The sequence below is a fragment of the Haliotis rufescens genome, unplaced genomic scaffold, assembly GCF_023055435.1.
Source record: "Haliotis rufescens isolate VD_foot unplaced genomic scaffold, xgHalRufe1.0.p SCAF_39, whole genome shotgun sequence".
Lineage (NCBI taxonomy): Eukaryota > Metazoa > Mollusca > Gastropoda > Lepetellida > Haliotidae > Haliotis > Haliotis rufescens.
This window is the reverse complement of record NW_025964101.1, coordinates 1,502,492-1,525,982: the sequence shown is the minus strand read 5'-3', so window position 1 is coordinate 1,525,982 and position 23,491 is coordinate 1,502,492. Positions and strand designations below refer to the sequence as shown.

The window sequence follows — 23,491 nt, the reverse complement described above, 5'->3', positions numbered from 1 at the left end:
AAATATGTTGAAAAATGCACATACTTAACTTAGTGTGAATAGATATATCATCAGCGCGTTAGAAAAACCATTGTTATAAAAAGATGATAAAAATGCGCATAGTTAAACTATTCTCAGTAGATATGTTATCGCTCTTAGTAACATCAAGAATGTGTCGAATGCACGGAACAAGACCAAATCATCCCAAGATCACTTCGTTTATACCTACTATTTAAATCTTGGGCTTAACCAAATGACAATCACCGGCAACTTCAACATGTAGAGGAATTGTGTAAATCCTGCTGGGGTACCATACAGGTAGGAGAAGTACCATAAGTCCCATGGCTCTGAGCATGGTGGTCTAGCTTTGGTAACTGGTAACCTTAGTCCGTTTTTGATAATGTAATGTTATGTGTATTGATATATGTTATGGTTTCATACTAGTTTAAAGTACACATTTGTGATAGTCTAGTTGTTAACAGCCCTTTTACAGAGGCTATTATTAATGTATAACTTCTTGTCACTACGTCGCCGAGACCTGTTACGATCCGGGTAGAAAACAGGTCTCCAGCAACCCATGCTTGCCGTAACAGGCAACTATGCTTGTCGTAATAGGTGACTAACGGGATCGGGTGGTCAGGCTCGATGACTTTGGTTGATGCATGTCATCGTATCCCAAATGCGTTGTAAGATGTTCATGATATCAAACACTGGATCGTCGGTCCAGACTCGATTTGTTGCAGACCGCCGTCATATAGCTGGAATACTGCTAAGTGCGGCGTTAAACAACAACAAACAAACAAACAAACAAAAAAACCATATCGCTGAAATAACTCCGAAGTGACTATATTTTTATTCATTCACTCAACGGTTGTTTCGCAGAAATGGAAACAACGAGGCACACATCAGCTGTCCACGCGACCAACGTTTTTTCCTGCGTTTCATACAACGCCAATTATAATCGACAAATTCAATTGATAATGTAACACTATCACTGAACTCTTTCTGTCGAACAAATAACCAGACACATTATATTCACCGGGACTCTATTATAGAAAGAGCGGACGAAATAAAATCTTCATAAATCGTCAGGAGAAGTCGTAAACTACGGCTCCGGAACGATTGCTCAAATAACGTTATAAGCTATCGCCTGTGGACTACCACTGAGAACTGTAAAATACAGATTACCCAGCAATCCAAAGTCGACTGGCATTGCTGGTGACATTGGAAGGAAAATTCGAAGTAATAACTAAAACAAGTCAATGAAGCGGGAAGAAAGAAGAATCCCCAGCAGTAGGAGGAGGTGTTTGGCGATTAACAAGATGGAAGATAGTTTTGGGAAAGAGGCAATCAAAAGCACTTTTCGCAAGAACCATTAAAAGGGTAATTTCAACATACTTCAATAGCCATTGGCGTCCATTGCATTTCTGTCAGGTTTGGTATTGGGGGAGATCAGGCATCTTGGACCTTAATTAGGAGCTAATATGAAACTCACTCAGCGGCTGTCAGGATAGACTTTCAGTATTAAAGTCTAGACGCTCTCCTGTTTGAACTAGGATTTAAAGATCAAAGTTGCTTTGTAGCTCAATGTAGATGTGAAAGGTATCTAATTCGTGTCATCAATTAGAAAGAACAGACACAATGTATTGTCGCTTTCGTGCGTGAATTCCACTAATATCTCTCATTTTGTTGCTGAGGCGTTTTTGTTGCAGACTAGGAATCGGCATCATGATGTCCGTGCTCCATCACTCGTTACCGTGTGTAGGACAGTGAATAGGAGATTCCATAGTATTTCATTGGCTAACCATTTTCAGGAAGCGAAAAACTACTAGACCACGTGCACTACCGGTCGATTGTTTCCTGATAATAGTAAGTGAGTAGGGTTTTACGCGGCTCAGCGAGATTTCTGATAATAAACTAGGCGGGACTTATGTTTCATTATTGCGCTGATTCGCAATTTTGTAAACATTTTTGTTGTGTGAAAGATTTAAAAAACAATCTTATTTATAAAAATTGACTTCAATATGTGTTTGGGACGGTCGGGTGGCCTAGTGGTTAAAGCGTTCGCTCGTCACGCAGAAGAACCGGTTTCGATTTCCGACATGGGTACAATGTGTGAAGCCCATTTCTGGTGTCCCCCGCCGTGATATTGCTGGAATATTGCTAAAAGCGGCGTAAAACCATACTCACTCACTCACTCAATGTGTGTCTGCGTGAATGGTCTTCAAAGTGGACACATGCTACGCGGATGTACACAGTGTGCACTCCATAAACACAAACAATATTGAAGTCAGTATTACATAAAGGTTCCTTTTACCTATGTCGGCCTTCTTGAACAAACGATAGCATGTCTCGGTCTGATTAAGAAGACCCGACTATGCTTGTCGTAAGAGGCGACTATGCTTGTCGTAAGAGGCGACTATGCTTGTCGTAAGAGGCGACTATACTTGTGGTAAGAGGCGACTATGCTTGTCGTAAGAGGCGACTATGCTTGTCGTAAGAGGCGACTATGCTTGTCGTAAGAGGCGACTATACTTGTGGTAAGAGGCGACTATGCATGTCGTTAGAGGCGACTATGCATGTCGTTAGAGGCGACTATGCTTGTCGTAAGAGGCGACTATGCTTGTCGTTAGAGGCGACTATGCTTGTCGTAAGAGGCGACTATGCTTGTCGTTAGAGGCGACTATGCTTGTCGTAAAAGGCGACTATGCTTGTCGTTAGAGGCGACTATGCTTGTCGTAAGAGGCGACTATGCTTGTCGTAAGAGGCGACTATGCTTGTCGTAAGGGCGACTATGCTTGTCGTAAGAGGCGACTATGCTTGTCGTAAAAGGCGACTATGCTTGTCGTAAGAGGCGACTAACAGGATCGGGTGGTCAAGCTCGCTGACTAGGTTGATGCATGTCATCAATCCCAATTACGTAAATCGATACTCACGATGTCAATCACTGGATTGTCTGGTCCAGACTCACTTATTTACAGACCGCCGTCATATAGCTTGAATATTGCTAAATGTGGCGTTAAACAACAAACAAACAAACAAAATCTGATTAAGAAATGAATCAGTTTGTTATTGTTATGATGGCGTCGTAAAGATTATGTTTCAAATGACTGAACTGTAACGATGTCAGACAATATAATATGTCTAAAAGAGACAGCTTTTATCCTTTCTAACACTTGCTTGTGGTTCAACAATGTAAGTATACGGAAATGCATCGGCTACTCTTACACAAAGGGCTTCTTCATGGCAACTTGTCAGCCAGTATCGACTTGTTAAGGCATCAACTATCACCGACCACCAGACAGGTCGTAAACAGCCGATTCTGATTTAACAAGCATGGTCTGCCAGAGACCTGGTCAGTCTTTCATATCCATGGAATGTTATATATGTAAGTACATGGACCAACTAAACTAATTGTTCCTTTCCTTCCAATCCGGGCATTGGCGTAAAGGGTGCATATTTAGTTAATCAAACTGAAAACCATCAATCTTCCATTCTGTCTGGGAAAGATGTAGGGTGACTGGCAACGGTTTTACTGTAGGATCTAATAAAGCAATAACATTTGTTTGTTTGATGTTTAACGCCGCACTCCGCAATATTCCAACTATATGAAGACGGTCTGTAAATAATCCAATCGGGACCGGATAATCCAGCATCGATCCACGCATTTGGGATACGATGACATGCATCAACCAAGTCAGCTAACCTGCCCACCCGATCCCGTCAGTCACCTCTTACGACAAGCATAGTTGACTCGTACGACAAGCATAGTTGACTCGTACGACAAGCATAGTTGACTCGTACGACAAGCATAGTTGACTCGTACGACAAACATAGTTGACTCGTACGACAAGCATAGTTGACTTGACTCGTACGACAAGCATAGTTGACTCGTACGACAAGCATAGTTGACTCGTACGACAAGCATAGTTGACTCGTACGACAAGCATAGTTGACTCGTACGACAAGCATGGGTTGGTAAAGACCAAGTGCAACCCGGATTTTCACGGGGTTATAACACCTAGTTTACATATTTTATTAGGAAAAACAAGTTGGCAGTTTCCGACACGTGCGTATTAAATAAGATGTCAATAGCTTGGGATCATATCGGAACAGTCACTCCATGTTTTCGAGCTAAATCGTGTCCACGTGACAATTAATTACAGCATTCGCTGTTCACTGTCAAGCGTTCACGCCTTTACGATCTTGTAGTTTCATTGTGTTTTAAAGTCACACGAAACAATAAGTGACATTTTCGATTATATTTCCCCGGAGACTGAAAAATGTAATAATACGTCCATCAGATGGCATAAGCAACGAAGGGCACGAAGCACCGTGAGCACGAACAAAACCAGGAACAGTCATTACTCTGAATTCATTCCGCCTCAGTCCCGGAATAAACATCCACCAGGCGTAAAACATTGCCAACATGAAAATGTCAACAAAAACAGAAAACGGCAGAGGTTGTCTTTCTGATGTTTAATTTTTGCACTCAAGTGAATGTGTCGATGCTAGTGATGCGTTTTATGTTGGGCCACTGGGAAGGGAATATGTCATGGCTACTGCCTTCAGTGTTAATTAATAAACACAGGTGTCGTTAAGTGCAGAATTGTTGGAAAGAAACATGTAGTCCCGACTACCTGTCCTCGAAAAAACAACAATTAAGGACACACAAACTGTCCGACACACGAGTAGGCTAGGTGAAGCACGTTGTACAACCTAGCGGTAAGTAACGCCGGCTGATGTGTATGGTGTCGCCAGGCTAACGCCGGCTGATGTGTATGGTATAGTCAGGGTAACGCCGGCAGATGTGTATGGTGTCGCCAGGCTAACGCCGGCTGATGTGTGTGGTGTAGTCAGGCTAACGCCGGCTGATGTGTGTGGTGTCGCCAGGCTAACGCCGGCTGATGTGTGTGGTGTCGCCAGGCAAACGCCGGCTGATGTGTGTGGTGTAGTCAGGCTAACGCCGGCTGATGTGTGTGGTGTCGCCAGGCTAACGCCGGCTGATGTGTGTGGTGACGCCAGGCTAACGCCGGCTGATGTGTGTGGTGTCGCCAGGCTAACGCCGGCTGATGTGTGTGGTGACGCCAGGCTAACGCCGGCTGATGTGTGTGGTGTCGCCAGGCTAACGCCGGCTGATGTGTGTGGTGTCGTCACGCACAGGGCGGCTAATGTGTGTGGTGACGCCAGGCAAACATCGGCTAATGTGTGTGGTGACGCCAGGCAAACACCGGCTGATGTGTGTGGTGACGCCAGACAAACACCGGCTGATGTGTGTGGTGACGCCAGGCAAACATCGGCTCATGTGTGTGGTGACGCCAGACAAACACCGGCTGATGTATATGGCGACGCCAGGCAAACGCCGGCTAATGTGTGTGGTGTCGCCAGGCAAACATCGGCTAATGTGTGTAGTGTCGCCAGGCAAACACCGGCTGATGTGTGTGGTGTCGCCAGGCTAACGCCGGCTGATGCGTATGGTATAGTCAGGCTAACGCCGGCTGATGTGTATGGTGTCGCCTGGCAAACGCCAGCTAAATTAATGTCTATGGTGTCGCCACGCAAAGGGCGGCTTATGTGTGTGATACCGCTGGGCAAAAGCCGGCTAATGCGTATTGTGAAGCCAGGTTAAGGACTGCTAATGTATGTGGTGTCGCCAGGTAAACGCTTGCTAATGTGTGTGGTGACGCAAGACAAACACCGGCTGATGTATATGTTGACGCCAGGCAAACACCGGCTGATGTGTGTGGTGTCGCCAGGCTAACGCCGGCTGATGTGTGTGGTGTCGTCACGCACAGGGCGGCTAATGTGTGTGGTGTCGCCAGACAAACACCGGCTAATGTGTGTGGTGTCGCCAGACAAACATCGGCTAATGTGTGTGGTGACGCCAGGCAAACATCGGCTAATGTGTGTGGTGACGCCAGACAAACATCGGCTAATGTGTGTGGTGTCGCCAGGCAAACATCGGCTAATGTGTGTGGTGTCGTCAGGCAAACATCGGCTAATGTGTGTGGTGTCGCCAGGCAAACATCGGCTAATGTGTGTGGTGTCGCCAGGCAAACATCGGCTAATGTGTGTGGTGTTGCCAGGCAAATGCTGACTAATGTGAGTGAAGTGTCGCCAGGCAAACGCCGGCAGTAGATAAATGTGGATGGTACTCTTTTTTGGCAAACACAAGTTCGATAAGATTCTCTCTCTTTCCTGATCAAGGTTTTGATCGAGATATCTGCACCTTAACAACTAATTTACAGGTTCTCTTCAAAACTGTTTCTATCAACAATCCATTGTCTGACATTCAAAAAGGTTGTTTACTTGCCAATAATCATCATATTTCTATAAGCTTGGAATATCGATACATAATGATGTATGACTAATCGCTGCTCATATTTAACACAAAATCATTTTTTGAAACTGACAAAGTTCGCCATCGTCAAATATTTACGTTGAATCTCGGTGTTTAATGAACGTATGCCGAATTGATTGCGGCTTGCTGCCTAGGGCAACATGCAACATTGACAATAACGCTTTGACATCGTATATGAATTTTACAAACGCACCTGGATAAATGTTCTCTGGAGCAGTAAGGGACAACCCATTGATGCCATCTAAAGGATTGTCTCATGAAGCATTCGTGATTTAATAACCTATCAATCGTGATCGATCTGGAATCTATAATGGAAATCACTCCCCATTAATATGCATTGCGTATATGTTCGTGAATATCTGATTAAACCGTGGGCATTAGAATCGTGCAATAAACGCATCGGCGATGATGCCAGGCATCTATAAACATTACTTAACATTTCGTGACGGGAATATTAGTAAATCCATACTCGCATCGATATCAAATAATCTTAGAGCTCTATGTGTTGTTTTGTTGGTCATTATTAGGGGTCTGTATTTGCTTTCTAGACACGTTCCCAGGAAGCATTGTGGAGAATACAGAACACACCTGATCGATGGAGCATTGATTACAGGTATTCAGAGTTACCTCAGGTAGAATTGTCCCCAATAACAGTACATGCCAGGTACTGATGTTCCAGCAGCTGTTGATACACATGCCAAGCAGTTAACAGGGGAAGTTTACCTGGTTCAGATTCCACTACGTTCCTGACGCCGCGACGAAATATTGCAAATTGTGGTATTAACAGTGAGTGAGTTTAGGTAAACGCAGGTTTGAACTGTACTTAAGCTAAACTGTGGCGTGAACCCGTGAAGATCCGGGTTAGAATAGATCATCATCAACCCATGCTTGCCGTAAAAGGCGACTATGCTTATCCTAAGAGGCGACTAACGAGATCGGATGGTCAAGCTCGATGACTTGGTTGAAGCATGTCATCGTATCCCAATTGTGTAGATCGATGCTCGTGATGTCAATCACTGGAATGTCTGGTCCAGGGCCCCGTTCCCCAAAGCGCTCTTAGCGCTACGATGATCGTAAACCTATGTTAGAGTATGGGACTTACGATCACCTTAGTGCTAAGATCGTTTTGAGGAACGGGGCCCAGACTCGATTATTTACAGACCGGCGTCATATAGCTGCACTATTGCTGAGTGCGGCGTTAAACAACAAACAAACCGTATCTTGGCGTGTCAGAACGATCATGAAAATCCTAGGTGAAAACACAATCAGGAGGAAAAGGAATTCGAACTGTATCTGGCTTTACTAACTCCCCACAATGAATTGCGACACCGATACGATGCTGACAAACCAAAAAACCTGGATTCGACCATACGATCATACGTTTCTGGCTCGCCTAAGAGACACAACTCTGCTCAGCGAATTGCGGCGCCTCAGACGACTTGGCCACACCGGCGTAAAACAACATACACTCTATCCTGCAGAAGGAACAATGGTCTTCTGCAAAATTCCAATTAGTGCCATGCGTTAAACTGAAACATAAACATTGTCGTTGTATAATAAGGATATCCTTTACCTATCTGTTCGACAGACATAATAAATATGAAAAGGCAACAGACACACTGGTGTGTAAACGTTTTCAATCAAATTTACAAGGATTGGCAAAAGGTGTAGCTCTGTTTCCCCGACGGATATAATAAAATATTTACATGGACGTGTAGCAGTCATAAATATATTTGATTACTTTTTGCGACATCAGGTACTTAAGGAACATAGGTCCACTTTTTAGTTATGATCATTTATTATCGGTATCCCTTTGATTTATGTGTTCGTTAGATATGAGATGTGTCAAAATCCTGGAGGCGTAATATCACGCCAACATCACAGCAAAGTGAGTTTATACACATTGCATGATGACAATCTGAAATAAATTGTAGGCGATAATAGGAAAGACGTGACGACAGCTACCATTTATTTGCACATACATTATTTAAAGTGCTGACGATGTTGACATATCATATTTCAAGAGCGTTGTTTATTTTAATTTTACATTCAGATTAACACGATTCTTGCTGTAAACACAAGAAAGCCGCGTTCCTTAAATTAAATTCATTTACTTTTCCTTCCTCCTTGGAAATTAATGAGATAAGAATACTTGTCAATTTTGTGTGTGCGTTTTTGATTAAAGTGTTTGATTTGAGTAAAACTATTCAAAACAACCAATCCCAAAATTGTGATGTTATTCGTTTATCAAAGACGTCCCCTCACTACATGTTCTGAAGACAGTGGTCAATACGGGTTCGAAATATTGTGAAGCATTCCTGATGGTTTGGCATTATTAACTACACGCAAATGATCAAATGATATTGAAATATTCCCAGCGTTCCTTTTCTCCACATGCCGGAAATGCGTGTCCTAGTGAATATGAAGTGTACAGGCCGGAATCAAATAGCATTATCTTAATAATAAGCACATCGCTGTTCCTTACGTAAATATACATAATTGTTGATTTCAGTTTTTATGTCTATTGCACGTGATATACACAAAGATGACTTGTCCATGCTGACGCAAGACTGTTTTCTAATTATTGAACATGTGTGTTTTGGGCAACAAAGTTACAAAGATTATGCATATTGGAGAGCAAGCATCTGGTCGATTCTCAAGACTGTTGAAGCAGTTTTTTTCCATTTCCCATACACTTCTTATTGCTTTAGCACGAGTCGGTTCCAGTAAAGGGTGTCCGTAGGTTATCAGTTGCGCTTATTGCACATGTTTGAACTGATCAAATTGCAAACTTAAAGGTAACAAGGTCCGATCAATACAGATGCTTAAGAAACTTACACAAGCCACGTCTAATTACAGACAGACAAGGTAGGCGTCTTCGTGTGCTTCTTAGCCATCATAGCAAAACATCAATATATCCAAGTGTTCAATTGCATCTTACTTTGGTTGCTGGTGATCTAGTGCTCATTTTTATTATGTATTGTAATGAATAGTCATATTTTAAGAATAAATGCGAGTTTTTAATACAAATCTGTAATACTCTAGTTGTTTTACTGTCCATTGTCGACATATTTTTATGACCTCTAACTGTCTTTCCTCTTGTAAATTGGTCTCGTCACAATATGGCTGAAATATTGTCGATGGACGTTAATAATTAACTCACTCACTCTCTCAATTGCCTCGACAGTACTGGTACAGTCAACTACGGTAATAACGAACTCAAGGGGACCACAAATTTTAGTTCGTTATATCCGTAGTTCGTTATAAACATATATACAGCATATATACAGCAAATGGCCGGGACCAAAAAAACAGTTCGTTATATCCGCCAGTTCGTTATAAGCGTGTTCGTTATAAACGTAGTTTATGAGTGAACATGGTTAAATGCCACGATTAGCAGTATTCATATTTCAGTCATGTCAAAGCGGGGGACACAAAGAAGGGACTTCACACATTGTACACGTGGGGATTCAAACCCACGCATTCGGCGTATGCAGACTAACTAACGCTTCAGTCATTCAATCTTTAGGGGCGGTCGGGTAACCTCGTGGTTAAAGCGTTCGCTCGTCACGCCGAAGACCCGTGGATTCCCGACATGGATACAATGTGTGAAGCCCATTTCCTGTGTTCCCCGCCGTGATATTGCTGGAATATTGCTACAGGAGGCGCAAAACCAAACTCACTCACTCACTCACGTACACATTCAATCTTAAAACCACATACATATTTCACTAAATATTTCTTCTTATTAAGAAAACAGATGTTAACTTTTTTGTGCACTTACTCGGGACAATTCTACCTATCAATTTGAATATCTGTAATCAATGCCACATTTGATATTATATGAAGTATGAATCAATCCATTTGCGAGAAATAACTCTGTGGTACGTTTTAGAGGCAAAGGAAAACGTTATCGACAATAATGGAAATGATTTCGGCTACTTTTCAACTATTTTCAAAACATTTCATGATGGAATATGATTTGGAACGTAGAAGACAAACTCTATATTTCTATCGATGGGGCAACCACACGTGAACCTTTCACGGACGTTGTATGACACGTGTTGTGTACATCAGGTGTACAAGCAGCAGGCGAACCCACACGTGGTGAGGAGGAGTGTGTATATCGACCTGCAAGCACGTGTGTTTTGTGTCTGTGTGTGTGTGTGTGGGGGGGGGGGGGGGGGGGGGGGGGGGCTGCTGCTTGTACTAGTCCGGAATAATGCTGGTTTTATAGTGATAGACTACTGACATACCATACTGCGCTGTCTAATTAATGTCTTTTGGTAGGACACAGCCAGGGGATCTGGCCACTGACCTTCCTCTCTCCTGACAGACGCTGTTTCCACTAGACCACGGAGGCGGTCAAACCACATCTGGAATATGAGACCTTGTAGAAACGACAAAAGTGGGCGTCAGCTAGATGGCGCCCACTGCAACCAATGTAACACAAGAAACGTCAGAGGATGAAATCTAGTTACGTCGCTGGAACGACAAGCGAGCTAATCTATAAACAGTCCTCGTCTGTTGGGGTCATCTTACTCTAATAACAATATCATAGCCATGCTACTTGATGTTGACAAACTCCACTTTTGTTGCTCTCGGAACAGCAGTCAGAGATATGTTCTCGCGAGACTCGGAAAACCCGCCATTCTCGCTGTAGCCATGAATTAACGCCATGAAAACGATACATTGGATTGTCCAAATGAGATTGTCCGTCCCTGGTGAAAACTTACATTGCAGCCTTTGTAGTGTTTTACTCAAGGGTACATAAGGCTTGTAATGACATTACTCCTGCACTGATATGCAAACAGGCTTTAAAGTTCTGGGAAATGTACATGGCTTCTTCATTCGCATCATTGTATTCTATCTACCATTTAGAGAAAAATCAGTCAGGAAAAACACAGAACCTGAAAGGCACTGTATGTGATGTATAGAAATCTATCCCCTTAGTACCCTTAATCAGTTTAAGTTGATATTGTCGTAAAATTGCATCCATGGCGAATGTTAGCTCAACAAATAATATCATTCTAAAGTCAATGAAGTTATGACCCGACCAAACACTTATAGGATATTTTAAGGATGAAGAATGTTCTAATAATTCTGTTTTATCGATTTTTCCTAAAAACGAACTTACTAATTATCTAAGTGCAACTACATATCCACTTGTGAAATCAGTGTATGGCACTCTTTTTCCGAAGGACAAACGGTTAGTTGTAAGAAATCGAATAATAATTAGAAAACGCTTACGAGTAGAAATTAAAATCTGAAGAAATCAATGCATTACAAGATTAAAACGGTATAAACATCTCTACTGTTTAATCAGGCTGAAAGTAACTTTACCGACAACACATTGTCGTTATCAGCGGTTAACAGATTCCTGCACAGGCCCCGTACTGCCTCGTCACTTAACGTTGCAAGCCAAAACATTAAGACAAAGATCACTGCGCTAAATAATACATTGTGCATCTCTAACAGGCTCTCACTCACAGCCAGCTTTGTTTAAACCGGTGGCCATCCCTTAATTAACAGCTCACCTGAGGTTTCGATAATTACAGTAGCTACAAGTTGGGTTCTCTTTTGCAGCTATGTTCAAAGTCTTCAAAGGGTTGGGAAATGATTTATTCAACACCTTGTGGAAAGATAATCATGGTTTATTGAAGCACTTCTACACAAAACATCTATTTTCTTTTCTCCACGGAATATTTGAAGCAATAGTGTCATCTTCTTGTGAGACAAGGAAAAACATACACACTACATATGTTTGTACATATACATGCAAAAATCAGAGTAGTGTATAGGACTGGGATATCAGGAACTCATTAAACAGGTGTATGCACTCCATGTACATGTATTACGACAACTGTCTCTTAACAGATACTCGTGTGTGTATATGTATATATGTTATTGCTACTGACACGATCAGAGGCGAGTAATAGTCTGACTTGGTCACCAATCCATGTTAAAAGCCCATGGTCGACGTTCTGGGTCGTGGCAGTGAAAATGCTATAGGCGTCGACCCTTCTCACATTCCTCTCCTTTCTCGTGTATCTGGGTGCAAAGTCTATCAAATACGTTGATACATTTGTCACCTCAAATACGTTTTAAAAAGGATTTCCAACATGTTAAGACTGCAGAAAATGAATGCTGTTCTATTTTCGCCTTCCACAGAGGTATCATTAACATCCTAATATGTAGATGGTCAGGTAATACCTTATGTGCTGATATTCCAGTTTGGTTTGTAATGTAAAATTGATTTTAGGCAAAGCTACAAGAAAACCAGACAGAGATATTTTTTATAGTCGGATCCACTTTCAAACCAATCTAAAAACGTTTAGTCTAAAGAAACCTCTTCTTAATGAAGAACGTTTCATCCGACTGCCTCATGGTGTACAACGACAAATTGACATTTAATTACAGATGCCTGTTTTCAGACACAGAACCTCTTCAGAATCCAACATTGGAAGACTTGACACAAGTCCGGATACCGGTGAGTGGAACCTAAGTAGTATCGTATATGCTGGGGCAGATGATACTTACGCTCCCAATTATCTTTACTCGGGCCAACTACTGATGTCGCTTCCAGTATTACCACGTGATTAAACGCTTCATCAAACTAACTACTGGTGGTTAAGGATATATCAACAAGTCGACATGACGCTTGCAAACGGGGTACATTTGGTACAATGACATTAAGGGAAACAGTAGTTATATACAATCCTCGTCGAGGGAGGCTCTTCATAATTATATCAATTGTTTCCCAAACAGCTAAAAATGCAGTAAACACGGAAATTCACACTCCAGGATACCATTCAACCCAGGGACTAATGTCAGAGGTTCTAGGTTATTGTTAAGTAGCAGAGAGCAACGTTTGGAATTCCCATTGTCCTTCAGAATGTATGTACCATATAACTCCTCGTATTGGTTGGAAATCTATTGTCAATACATGTTCCTTTTATCCATTACGATTTGAGCTTGTGCCACATCAATATCATTGTTTAGAATCTAATGAATCCACTAAAATATTTAAGATATGCATTATTATACCATTATGATACGCGAGCAACTTGACATATTCATAATTTAAGTCACCTTGCGGCTTAAGAATTAGTGAAAACTGTACAATAGCAACAGCAACTACCAAGACTGTCATGAATATAATCTTCAGAGATCACCTATCATATATTCCTTACAATTCAATTACATAAAATCAATAAGAGTCCTGACAAGTTAGATTGGATTCAATCTTACGGAAAATCTATGATACTGAACAAAAAGATTGTTACTATTCATAAGGGAGGCATTTCTTTCATTCTTTTCAAAAGCTGTAACATTTGAAATGAAATCAACCGTATATCTCTTGCCAATAGATGCCACACGTACAAGGTGCAATTGTTTAGGATTTTAGTTTATGTTATACCTTTTCTTAAATTCCCATTTTATTGACACGTAGATTCGTCTGAGAACACATGCAGCTGATCGTGTTCGTATGTTTTGTACACCTGGTTCAGTCATTCCAGAAAATGAATGGCAGACATTCGTAAGATTTACTGAGTATGACAACGTGGGTCCTATCCCATAGAGTCACTTTTCCATTTCAGACCTCCTTCCTCAGTAGTAGAGCAGGACGTGTTTACACTTTCGCGAACACCTGGTGTCAAGACGGATTCTCAGTGATCCATTCCTATACTCTGCATCACTTTACAGCCCCATTGAAATCTCTTTGGGCACATTGTGACACTGGTGTTGACGTTTGGAATTTTCACCAGTGAAAACCGAAGTTATTGCCAACGATACACATAAGAACAGATATATCTGGAGACATTAATAACGACACACAATCACCAGGCAAGCCAAATAAATCCAAGAACGCTACACATGGCAGCTGAGACTACACGTATCTCTGTCCTCGATTTTCTGGTTACAAATAGAACCGATTACCATTCATATCTCGAATGCTGAACACTTTTAATGATTAGATTAAGAACATCACAGAGTTTATTTACCGATGTTTCATGACCAAATACAAGTTCTTTCAACGTCGTATCGACACTTAACAAATAGTTTTGTATCAAAATATTCTTGTACTATTAAACATAACACAAATTCTACGTATTGTATGAAGAACCTTTCCGAAAACACACGCTCAAGATGACATCTTATCAATCATGCATGTGTTCCTTTCTTGAATTTACGATCCCGAAAAGTTAATGACAAATATAAACATGCAATTTTGTCATCAAAGTCAGATGTGTTTGTACACAAAATAAGGTGATCTCACTGCATGTCCCCCTGTTTAAATCAAAAACACAATTTTAGATCTAAACAAAACACTTACCTTCCGTTGAATATCCCTTGACACCAAGTCGCTTGTGGTCTGTCACTTATCCCCGTGAAAGTAGTCCAGTATGGCTACGACTTATCGCTCCGCTGTCCGAGGCGCGACTGAAGCTGTGAGCGTCCGCTTGGCCATATGGTTTGGAGAGCGATGGGGCTACAGGATGGATTGGGGCTCGGCGAACGCTGTGGTTTAGGGGGAGAAACTGACCCGTGATAGCAGCGCATGGATGGGAAAAGGGAGGAGGGATCGATATCTATTCCAATCACGGGCTGTGTTCGATTAGAGGAAAGCCATTTGCGACACGACTCGTGAAAATAGCATAGTCCATTCATGAATCTAGCAGGTTTAGAAATAAGAGTAGGTTAATGAGCGTATAGGTACACCGGTGTTTGTAGGGAGAGTGTTCTTTAGTATTGAAAACCTTTGAACAAAGTGCTTCTTGTAACGATTTGGAATCTTTCATCAAAACATGTTACCTTTTCGATAGCCGTTTTGTTTTCTAACAACATTGTCAATACTCTTGTCAACGAAAGTCCTGTTGTTTACTGTAATCCCACCAGATACAATTTGTACACGACACTTCATCTAGACTGTTAGATTTGTTTTGGATAACATTTCTGAAATTATTTACATAAAGTACGACGCAGAACATAAATCGTGCACAGCTATAGTTTCACCGACTGTGAAAGTATCCACACGCTATACAAATAGAAAATGTAGTAAACATGTTAAAACTATAGAGTGTGCTGTACATGTATATGTAACACTGTATTATAGCACTTAGTGGTCACCCGACCATAGTACAACAGAATCAATCAAATTTCAGTAAACGTTGATGTATGATCAGACTTACCATAGCTGTCAGCCAAACCAAAGCATGAAAGGTTAAACTCGGTACATATCCGTAGTTTTATTTCCAATGGCATTACTTATTTTAACTATTCTTCTTTCGTTTCGCATGTCATATTAGATCTATATGATTCTACTTATGAGAAACGTTAACTGTTTACTGCCAGTAGGTCTGAAAACGTTTTATCTTCGGAAACGACACATGAGACATTTTTACAGGCCTGAAATGACCTTATCGTCGAAAACGGCTATGATAGTACAGATGTTATCTAATATTTAAAGCGGTGTTTATTCGTTCTATTCCCACAAATAGATAATCAAAACTATTCCTATCTCTATTAATTTAACTGTCACGCCACATATCGGGAAATGATATTTGTTTCAAAGTAATCCCATCTTTCAAACTATACCTATATTTATTTATTTATCTCTCGCTCCGCAGGCCGACTATTAAAATGATTTTCCATCGTCAAAACAAAACCGATGTGTTTCATAAGTTTCGTCCCTCGATCTCGAAAGGTCATGACAAAGAAACCCATTGTTCAAATGATACCTGCCTTAATCTATCTCATTCTCACTATGTCGAAATAACGGTTATCTAAAATATTCCCTTTGTTTCAACTATACCTCTATCTGTTAATGCCAACCACGCTATTTAAAAATATAAACGGGAAACGCAAAGTTATCTTATCGTCAAAGCTGTATAAGCGTCTTTTTGTATTAGTCCCCAGTGTTAAAAGATCAACACAAAGTATACTCAATGTCCAAACTGTACCTATGTCTACCTAATTTACTCTCACTGTGTTCCCGATAAGAACCGGGTTAGAATTGGGTTTCGGCAACCCATGCCTGCCGTAAAAGCGGGATTGGGTGGTCAGGCTCGTTGACTTGGTTGATGGATGTCATCGTATCAGAACTGCGTAGATCGATGCGGATGATGTTAATCACTGGATTGTCTGGTCAAGACCCGAGTATTTACAGACCTCCGTCATACAGCTTGAATATTGCTGAGAGCGGGATTAAACAACAAACAAACAATAAACATTCTCACCGTGTCTCACTCTCATCGCCAGGCATCCAATCCTTCTAACTACATCTTTGTCTTTTTATCACATCCCTGACAGTTCAGCAACCCATGCTTGCCGTAAAAAGTGACTATGCTTGTCGTAAAAGGCGACTAACGGGATAGGGTGGTCGGGCTCGCTGACTTGTCAATCACTGGATTGTCTGGTCAAGACTCGAGTACTTACAGACCGCCGTCATACAGCTGGGATATTGCTGAGTGCGGCGTTAAACAACAAACAAAACAAATAAAAAATCAATCTCGCTTGCGTGCATGCGTGTATATATTGGGATGCTATGCCGTCGTTAAACGTGGATGCCCCACTCAGACACATTATTCTGACTCCCAGCTGACCAGTCCTTGCTATATTCCCGTACTGCCGAGCGCCAGGCAGGGTAACAATAAGTACCATCTTTTAACGTCTTTTAATATGACGCGGCCAGGGGATCGGACCACCGACTTTTTGTTCTCCGAGCAGAAGCTCTATCAACTACACCACAGAGGCGGTTGTGAACAGATAAACAGTTGGAAAGATATATAAATGGTTGAATGGCGAATGGATGGTGATATGGATGGTTAAATAGGCGGATAAATATGGATGGATTTGACGCTTCAATACAATCTGAATCGACACAAGAAAGCAATAGCAATTGCTTCGACAATAAAAGGTTCGAATTGTAAGGATGAAAATAGAACCAGATGCTTCATTCTGGTGCCTGTTTCTTTTCTTTACTGGACACCAACTAGCTCGCGCCAGACAACCAATGGACGGTCATGAGTACGTGACTATAACACGTGAGAGTGATGACCAAGATTCAATATCGACGTAAGCACTGCACACACGAAAGACGCGCACTGGTATGGGGCGAGATAGATTAACCCCGCTTGATCCTTGACTTTGCAGATACTTGCATAAGAAGTGATCCCAGAGCGTTTAGCTGTAGAGGTGGACGGTTTGCAGATGGCCACTACAGCGTTCTGTGTTGTGTAGGCGTGGAGCGTAGGGGTAAGATAGAGCGCCTTGGTTGTGTCAATAAAGGGATATCGTTCTTCCTCGCAACGTTCTGTTTCATAATGTCTTCGCTGCACAAACTAAAATCTACTTTCGTCATTTGCCTTATATTACACCAGGGATATGCATGTATTATAGATGATAATGAAGAAAACAAACATCACCATGGTCGCCACTGTGGACCAAGATTTTAGATCGTCGCGATCATTTCTGATTTGCACTACTGTTCTAAAACCTTCCATGATCGCGACAGGGACGCGAACAATTCGCGCCACGTTCGAGATATGGGTGACGTTTGTTTTAAACAGTGGTTTAGGTTTGCGTATTGTTAAAGTGGCCAGGTAACACACATCAAGCGGCCAAACATATGACATTATCCAAAAAGTGTTGATGAGCAATCATGAGTATTCAAAAACATTATGTTTATATATATACACCCTAGCGATGTTGTCACAGACGCGATAAATCCTTTCTGTACAACTGACTGTTGTTCTTCTACAGCCTGGGAACAGACATCATATGCATTCTGCCACACATGAGATGTACGGAGGGACGGACGGACGTATGTACGTCAATGTATGTGTTCGTACGTGTGTGTGTATGTATGTGTGTGTGTGTGTGTGTGTGTGTGTGTGTGTGTGTGTGTGTGTGTGTGTGTGTGTGTGTACGTGTGTGTGTGTGTGTGTGTGTGTGTGTGTACGTACGAGTGTGTAAGAGTGTAGGTGTACATATGTACATATTTTAAATCTTCCATGAAACCTCCTTTCAAATATGTTCCTAGAAACATCACATAATGAAATATAAAAGTCCTTATTGTTGGCGTTGAATATCGTCAGCTGTTTTGCAATAGTTCAAGTTGTTAAATTAAATGTAAAGTCTCTCCCATGTAATCTCGCGCACTTAATGTTGTTCGAAGACATGAGTACGACACATTAATTAAGATGTATGATGCTGTTCTTTTGTATGGTCGACAACAAATATTGAGTGTAAACACTCAAACATATTACTTTGAAGACGAAACAGTTAGATTCGTTTAAAACATACAAGCCATACATGACATAGCATTTTAGAAATGCAATGAGTGTTTGACATTTTCCACAATCATACTTTGACATCGGAACATAATTGCGAAATAGAACATGGAGGGATGACAATGTGTGATAATAATCAATAATTGTTTGCTGTATTTTTATTATTTGTAAATGGTTTATTTGACTAAACCATATAGCGCCTGTCAAATCGTTACCACCGCTCAAGTGAAAACACGCTTGTGTTTTGAAAGGACAACTGAGTGTCACAATGTCAGTTAAAACGTTTCCAAGAAAATATATACAAGTGCTACTTCCTCGAACAGGACTGACATGATGAAATGTATAGACGCCCAGTTTGATTATGCTCTGCCAATTTGCATACAATACATACCTTTAAAACATCTCACAATAGAGGTCATGCGATCAAACCCATTTGTACCACTTCGCTTCCACCAGCGCTGTTGGATGAAATTGGTACATTCGGCTCGGGGGGAAATTCTGAATTATGCGTTTATTTATTTATTTCTTGTTTTGCGGACCCATAGACAGACAAATTCAGGAATGTGCAAAATACCTCATTTTAAAATATTTTTTATTGACGCCAAACCTGATAATCATGCTTGTGAATAATGACCGTAGAATTATTTGCCAGCCTATTGAGACACATGGTAAATGCTCAATGACTCAATGCCAGTGTTGGCTCCGATACTATTTACACCTTCACCAGTATCCCAGCAGTGTGTGGATACTATTCATACCTTCACCAGTATCCCAGCAGTGTGTGGATACTATTCATACCTTCGCCAGTATCCCAGCAGTGTGTGGATACTATTCATACCTTCGCCAGTATCCCAGCAGTATGTGGACACTATTCATACCTTCACCAGTGTATATCCCAGCAGTATGTGGACACTATTCATACCTTTGCCAGTATCCCAGCAGTGTGTGGACACTATTCACACCTTCGCCAGTGTATATCCCAGCAGTATGTGGACACTATTCATACCTTCGCCAGTACTCCAAACAGTGTGTGGATTTGTTCCCACGTGAACGCTTTAAAGAAGTGACACTCCTGTCACATTTGACAAAAATGTAAAAAAGAAATATGGAACATTTGAATATGTTTCTTCTTCTCATTCTTACATTCTTGCAAACATAATTGAAGAGCATATTTTATCTTCGAACACCTACTAAAGGTTTAGCGAGAAAAAATCAATGATAAGAATCATAAAAAGAGAGATAATATGTAAAAGATTATAGAAACACTATCAAAGAAAAAGCATGCTCATATTTGAGAAACGTAGACACACAAATCCGGAGCTACTGTAATATTGTTCGAGTGAGTGAGTGAGTATGGTTTTACGCCGCTTTTAGCAATATTCCAGCAATATCACGGCGGGGGACACCAGAAATGGGCTTCACACATTGTACCCATGTCGGGAATCGAACCCGGGTCTTCGGCGTGACGAGCAAACGCTTTAACCACTAGGCTACCCGACCGCCCTAATATTGTTCGACGCTTGATATGTAATTATATGATATGCAAGATAAGCTCACCTTTTCGCGAACACCTGGTATCATCCTTATTTTACAGTGATGTTTATGATATAGTCGGAATCATGCAACGGTCTTTTAGCAGAGATTTCTTATAGTAATGTGAATGGTTTTGTCGCTTTAGTTACAAGTTATTACTAGAGAAGTAGCAAAGTTGTATATCAAAAATCATTAACCTCTAAGCGTTGCCTCTTATTTGTTCATTTTCATTGTAATGTTTTACGATTCATAACATACTACTCAAAAGAAGTTAAGGATCACCTGATTCTTTCATATTACTATAGTTAATCTGTCATGTCATGAAAGATTAACTTTACCATTATTAAAGAATCGGGTGATCCTTAACTTCTTTTGAGTAGTATATCATAATTATGTACAATATACCTCAAATACGTGATTCAGAAAATAACATGTGACCTCTAATCTAACCATTTTCGTTTTCTTTCAAAATGAACTTTCCTACACCCTCAACACCTTTATCAAGCTGTGAAGCGTTTTCTGACAGAGCTTAATCAAAACTAGTGTAAAAAGTAGATGAAGGTTAATCATATTCCTGACTTCATTTGTAATAAAGTCCACTACTCAGATACAATGTACGTGAATCGTATCTCGCACCACTTTATATTTTTGAAGACGACAGGGGTTATTACAAAAACAATAACATCCTGGCTCAATATATATTGCATTTCTAAGCAAAAAGGTCGAACAGCAGTGAAAGGACACATGGTTCAAGTTATTGAAAACCGCCTGGTCGTTTCTTGAAGTTTCCGATATGTTTACTTCAATATTGGACCAGGCGGAATTGGTCAAGGTTGTGAAGGTACACAATCACAGAAGATTATGTTCAAGTCCACGCACAGACTGTTATTATATTTTACATAATTCCTGTTGGTTCATGTCAGATGAAGTATTTCGACCTACTGTTGATCTGAATGGTACTGTTGCTGTCAAGTTCATATTGGCGATCCCTGATGTTCCCAGCAAGCTCCATATGTGAAGGTCGGAAAAGGCGATCAAATTGATCTTTGGTTACGTTTGGGGCTAGAAACCTAATACCCTCCGCCATATTGGTGAATACAAGAGACAAAAACCTTTCCCTAGCTACAAGAAGTGAGTGAGTGAGTTGGGTTTAACGCCAGTTTTAAAAGTATTCCAGTTATATCACGGCGTGACAGCTTAATGTGGGAGGTAAGCCCGAAGTGATGCAGGTCTCAGACGTTTACCACTTCGGTGAAACCCACGAGCACGGGTATGGTGCTGACAAACCTAGAAACATAATCGGGGCAAACCGGGATTCGAACCCACAATCATAGGTTTCTGGCGTGCCCAAGGGACGCAACTCTGCAAAGCGAACGCGGCGCCTTAGACGACTGGGCCACCCGTGCCCCCATAGCTACAAGAAATCTCTGCCAGAAGCATAGTCGATTTACGATTCCGACAGTATCATGTGTTGATGAATAACTATCAAATAGTGTTGATATCAATTGCTCGCGAAAAGTGAGCGTATCCTGCAGCACCGTTGGCATCTATCACAAACACACGCAAAGGCAAGCCAATTGTCCATCTGAAAACATATGGTATGGTGAGACAAAATAAGGAATTGCATCGGACATCATTTTTGTCACTGATGCTCCAAATTCCCTGGGAACGGTTTTGTAGCCGCTATTTTAGCCGCCCCACCACACAGCGACCTAAAACAATTTCTATCGTAAGTAAATGGTATATTTAGTTTCAAAAGCTATTATGGAACTTGTAATTTCGAGTAATAATTCTTTGTTGATGTGCCAATTTGGGATGTTTATGACTTGCTTTGATATTCATTTTAATGTTTAATCATATCAAACCATACGGTTGCAATCGGGGTAATTTGTCCTGTTATGTTGATCGCACTTTGTTTTTTATAGAAATAGTGACCCGTGAAGACCGGGGGTAGAATAGATCTTCAGCAGCCCATGCTTGCCAGAGGCGACTAACGGGATCGGGTGGTCAGGCACGCTGACTTGGTTGATGATGTATGTCATCGTAACCCAAATGCGTGGATCGATGCTAATAATGTCAATCACTGGATTGTCTGGTCCAGACTAGATTATTCATATAGCTAGAATTTTGCTGACAAACAATAGAAATAGTCATGCTATTGCGCGCTTCTGTTTTAGTAACAAACTGACAAACCGGTATTCTGTAGGTGCACCAAGGTCGTGACTTGGTTCAGTGCGAATCATCGTACCCCACCGATGGGAATCGTTGCTCATTATATCAATCACTGGATTGTCTGGTCCAGACGTGATTATTTACAGGCCGTCGTCAAATAGTGGGAATATTCCTGAATACGGCGTTAAACAACGCATTCACCAACGTTCGCCAATGTGTGCTTTCTGATTTAAAGATTAAGAAAGAAACTCTCTTTAAATGTTCACTGAACTAATATTTGAACAAATTCCTCAAACCTCTTCAGATCCATAATTGAATATTTACTTTGCAAAATAGTATGATCAATTTTAACATAAGACATAGCTATTTTCAGACCTTTACTGTTGTTGAACAACACTCTGTATTTATTTTATGTCTGAGGTTAGAGTACGAATGTGTTCTAACACAACACAGATTACAACAAGGATGAAGCCGACAATCACGGACAAAATGGTAGATATTGCAGATTCAAAGGACTGTTTGAAGAAGGGAAATATTTCACTGCATTCTGCGATCGACGTAACATGTATCACAGACTGCATGGTGTCAGTTGCTATGGAAATACCGTGGACCCTATGTAGTCTCTGTACCAAGTACGGACAAATGACACACGAGCAGTGTTCTGGATCATGTCAGTCATATTGGTTTGATGCCAGTTGTCTGTCGTGTTTTCAGTACCATAAAAAACTTGTAGAAGTTATTATCTCAGGATAAATTCAAATACACAACGGAAAAAAGTATTGCATGTTTCCAATTCGCTGACATCTTCACTGCAATTAAACTATGCATTGCAAAATGCATACTTGGCTGAGCAAATAACTAGAATTTACATTTAAACTATCAGCAAAGATGCTACATTTGAGGCGGAATCGCATAGTTGATCTGTGTATACCTGTAGGCAATATTTAATTTGTCCCTGCCAAGTCTGTAGTATGATCGAGGTTTATAAACACATTAGTTTATGCTGCTGTCTGAAATATAATAGGAATCCTACTGTATTTAAACACACTGTATTTAGTTATAAAAGTGGTTGTGCATGTCTGTCAATTCAGAATGTGTACACGTGCGAGTGCTATCCTGTTGGAAGAAAATGAAAATGGGGGAACAGCGG

At 41.0% G+C, this 23,491-nt stretch overlaps 1 protein-coding gene across 1 annotated transcript in view; it reads right to left on the bottom strand.

Moving 5' to 3' along the window:
• Window positions 1-14,861, bottom strand: part of LOC124147230 (alpha-2Da adrenergic receptor-like) — a 125,315-nt gene extending 110,454 nt beyond the window's left edge. Inside the window, exon 1 of the mRNA XM_046517882.2 lies at window positions 14,679-14,861. The gene's annotated coding sequence lies outside the window, so the exon portion shown is untranslated. The remainder of the gene's footprint in view (window positions 1-14,678) is intronic.
• Between the last annotated feature and the right edge of the window lie 8,630 nt (window positions 14,862-23,491).